The sequence below is a fragment of the Ornithodoros turicata genome, chromosome 1 (assembly GCF_037126465.1).
Source record: "Ornithodoros turicata isolate Travis chromosome 1, ASM3712646v1, whole genome shotgun sequence".
NCBI classification, from domain to species: Eukaryota; Metazoa; Arthropoda; class Arachnida; order Ixodida; family Argasidae; genus Ornithodoros; species Ornithodoros turicata.
The window spans coordinates 66,924,094-66,928,509 of NC_088201.1; the positions used below are offsets into that span (position 1 = coordinate 66,924,094).

A 4,416-nucleotide genomic window follows, 5' to 3' on the forward strand; every position below is an offset into this window, starting at 1 on the left:
GGATCCTGTAATCACATCCGGCGGGCGCTGATAAGGTGCCGTGCTAAAGTTGTCATGGTGACCTGCGTGTATTACACAAACGCATTTGCTCATGTTGAAGTTTCATAGGATGCTGAAAAAGTGTCGGACGACATGCCGATCAACCCGAACACGCAAAACACATCTGATCACTGCATATAAGACGCTCGGGATGAAAAATCTTGAATATCAAAATTACTCACCTGATTCTGTCCTAACTCCACCTTGCTTATGTTCATACCATTGCAGCCGAAGCGATAACACCTTCCACCACGGAGATGCGAATACCTGACTCAGCATAGCCATTAGGCCGCACACATGGCCTTCGGTGCAGCAATGTCCACGTGCAAACCGACAGTCTGTCACTTCCAGCGTTCGTCTCTATACTGACCCCTTTTACACAATCAGCGATTCCGCGCAAGCGCAGACACTCCGTGTTTGGTCGCTCTGGCTTATCTCTTGAACAGTGACCTCGAAGCTGGACCAAACGCCTTTGTGCGCAGGATTAGTAAACCTCAACTATTCTCGTCGCTTGGGTGACTCCATTTACACTTCCATTAGTGACCCTGCTACGAAACACACAAAAAGAAAAAAGAGTCACTTGAACCCTAATAGTGACAAGAATGCCACAGTGGTTCTACCGTTAGGGGGAGAGAGTTGAGTAAAAGGGTAGAAACAGCACAACTTCAACCTGCAGTCGGTAGAGAGAAAATAGGTCGGGGAGAACTGTTGCGCTTCTACCCGTTTTCAACCTTTTTTTCTTAGAGTGTACTCACCGTATGAGCCTTCCATGACGGTCTAGACACCTAAAAAAGGAAAAAAAATGAGGCATTTTGTATTACAATTTTACGTCCATTTACTGTACGATCCAAAACACGGTAACTATGTGTTTGAAGAAATACTAGATAACATGCGTAAAGGCTTGTTTTATGAACCTTGAAGAAGTGAGCGCTGTCGATGGAAAAACTAAAAAGATGACGCTAAGTAACTGATGAAGCTATTCTAATTGCCTGCATGTCCTTGTCACCGAGTGTCTTGTCACCTTCTGAAAATAAAGTTGTTGTTTCACCGAGTGTTGTAGAGAGCGTCGCTAGGTTTTGGATTTGCGTTGCAAATAGTACTTGGCTAGCTAGAAAAGAAAAAAAAAGGCACACACACAAAACGGGACTTCATTACGTCACAGACTCAACGCTGTAACGGAAACGAAAATGATTGGCAGGTATTAAATTAATTACTGGCATGTAACAACACAACTGATTTTCACCTGATGACTTTAGTTACTGTAATATATGTCCTGTTCCACGCGACGCCATTTTTATTCATTTAACCATTCATAAGGGTTTGACAACGAGACATATCCGAGGCAGGCTACAAATATGGGCGGCACGAACACGTAAGCCCCCAACGCCCATAATCAAGGAAATATCATTTTTCCTGACTTGTTTGAATTGGTCAAGGTTGGCAGTGATTTATCCAGACCCCCCCCCCCCCCCCCTTTACACACCCTAACATCCCCCAAATGTTCAGTGACACCCCCTTAAAGCTCAGCTACGCCGATTTTCGAGTGTTACAGAATGGAATGGTACTCATACGATGTGTTCATAAGGGAACACTGATTATGTATGCAAAATAGTTATCCCAAACTCCTCGCGGTTTTCCGAAAAAGCGAATTTTTAGTTTCACTGACATCCCGTCTTGTGGCCCGCAAACCCTGTGTCGACGACACATTCGTGGTCTGCCCGCGCTCCGGCTTGGCATGACTTTTGGCTTGGTTTCTTCCGCCAAGCCGGCTAGTTTCTTCTGCCGAGCCGTCTGCTGCGCAGATTCACATTGGGGAAGTGATAAACAGTTCGCTATTAGGGAGCCAGTATATTTCTGGACTTCACTAAACCCACGAGGAACGTGAGTTTTGCTTCCTTCGACTGCAAAGCATTTGCTAGGCCAGTACAGGTGTGGTTCGTGTTCTGTGCTGCGTGCCGACAATGCGTGAGCATTTTGCTCCCGTCTGCAAGAACACTTCAGCATGCAGTTCCAGTGTTTCAAACCACAATTTTCCGAAAGGCGAAAGAGAAATCTATTGACTGCAACAATCGGTTACAACTTCGACTGTGTGCCACCTTCGAAAGCAGCGATTTGATCAGTTCATCTGGCTCATACGAATGTTACGGAAGCAATGCGCAACTTCTTTCACAAGAAGCCGAAGATGTCTCGTCCGGGATGCTGTGCCAACCTTACCTGCAGCAGGAGATTGCAGGGGCAGGACTGGGAAGCAGATAAAGGTAAGACGCGTAATGTTAGACAAGTCAGTCATGCGGTGCAAATTGCATCACGTAGAAGAGAAAAATACGCTATCTGTTAGTTACTGCTTCATCCTTTAGAGATTACGCCCCAGCGGGTACAGATTTGGAATTGCCTTATTTGTTAAATGATTTCGCAGGCATTCTGGCACCACCGAAAAGCTTGCACTCCTCGTCTCAACTATCACCGTCTGGGGTTCAAGCTGAAGGCTGTCACCAGTGCCAACCAGACGCCCCTTCAAAGTTCATCTGTTTTTGTTGACGGAACAGTGACACCTGGTACTGAAACGTTTCATTTTCCGATTAATCAAGTGCATTCCACCACTTGTGCTCGACTTCTTGTGTTCGTATACCCTTGCTGTTGCTCGCTAGCTTATAGCAACCATGCCTGAGGTGCCAGCGCTTTCAGAGTACATTTAAGCAGTATCATCGTATCATATGCACGGCAGCACATCTTGTGTATTTTGAGTAAGGTATAAATTCACTGTTGGCTCAGCTGTTGTATTTTGGTCACAAATAAGGTGTTCTTCCAGAGCGCTCAAGGGCAGTTCAAGCAGTTTCATGCGTGCAACAGCACATACTTTTTCTCAGTTTTCACTAAGGTAAATCGAAATCTTCCAGTTGATGTCTTTCGGTCATAAATTATGTTTTCCAAGACATTCAAACAGCATCATGTGTGCAACAGTACACACTTTTTCTCAGGTGAAGTAAGGTAAATCTGTCTGCCGTGGTGTTCTGGCAGTGCAGCAGAAGCTTTTGTTGAATTCAAGTGGTATCATGTATACAAAAACTTGTTTTATGCCCTTCTGTAGCTGCTGTACTAATATTGTGAGTACAGAGACATTCCTGCAGAACATATCGGAGCATCTTGTGTGCTATTGTTTGTATCATCTGCAGCAGTATATTGATAATGTTAATTATTCAATGACTTCAGCTAACATTTACGTTCTTACTTCCAGGTAAACCTGTCACGCAGATGCCCTACCCCTTGGTATGCATAGTTCAAGATTGTACCGAAACAATCCACCTGGAGCATTATTCTTCAATTGGCATTACTATCACAACACACCACATACTGCATGTCTATGGCGCGTGTACAATGCATCAAACCTATTCTCAGGTACAGGCCAGCTGGTACGCAATTACAACATGAAATAACTGACACAGAGACCGTAAAGTCATGACTTTTCCTCCGCGCCTCGGGTTTCATGTTATTATCCTCACATGCAGATCAATTTGCCTGTGCTGTGCAGCATGAGCAAAAGCATATATTGTTTGTGGTCACATGACACGGAACACAAATACAGTGAAACCTTCCTATGTTGGACACCCGCGGTGCAGCCGAAGCGTCTCCTACTTATAGAGGTGTCCGAGTTACAGAATATGACGGCAACAAAAAATGGAAGAGATCACAGCTGTGAGAAATGTCCCCCTTCTTCAATTTAAGGTCCTTAGTGGTACCTGGTGGTGGTTCCTGGTAGTGGTACCTCTACCCACTCTTCACTGATAATTATTACTGATTTTAGTATATTGAATTCCGTTCAGATTCTACTCAATGGCATTACCTCTAGAGCTTTTCGAGCAGCAAGGACTTGTCTCTGAAGCGTCAGCCCACTTCTCATAGCTTTGGTGCAGTGTTTGTTCAAAGGCTCTAGACAGACTGAAGACAAGTGCTCACATAAAGAATTACAATGTAGGCTGACAGCACTTGTTTTTTTTTTTTTTTTTTGACTCTAAAAACTAAAGCAACAAAATGCTGAGACCAGTATAGGGGAAAAAAGGGGCAAAAGTCAAGGCCACTGGCTCATTTTGGGACTTTTTGGTGCAAAGATGGGCCGATATTGAGGTAATTTGACCAGGGTTTTCTCCGACTTTGCAGGGAAAACCCTATCCTACTTCCAAGATAGGGAGGTGTTCGACACAGAGAACTTCGTCCCCATGTAGTTTCAATGGGAGCCTGCCCGTGCAATGAAATCATGGGGAGTTGTCCGAGGTAGGCAGGTGTCCGACTTTGGAGGTTTTACTGTACTATAGAGCATTCTACATCATGTAATCTAACAGTTGTACACGTTCGGATATTTTAACCATGTAATTTACCCTG

At 44.5% G+C, this 4,416-nt stretch overlaps 1 long non-coding RNA gene across 1 annotated transcript; it reads left to right on the forward strand.

The window, feature by feature from the left end:
- The first annotated feature begins 1,818 nt into the window (after nucleotides 1-1,818).
- On the forward strand, nucleotides 1,819-3,388 carry LOC135400047 (uncharacterized). The gene is made up of 3 exons (XR_010424501.1): nucleotides 1,819-2,297; nucleotides 2,456-2,594; nucleotides 3,275-3,388. It is a non-coding gene; the product is annotated as an uncharacterized LOC135400047 (long non-coding RNA).
- The last annotated feature ends 1,028 nt before the right edge of the window (nucleotides 3,389-4,416 follow it).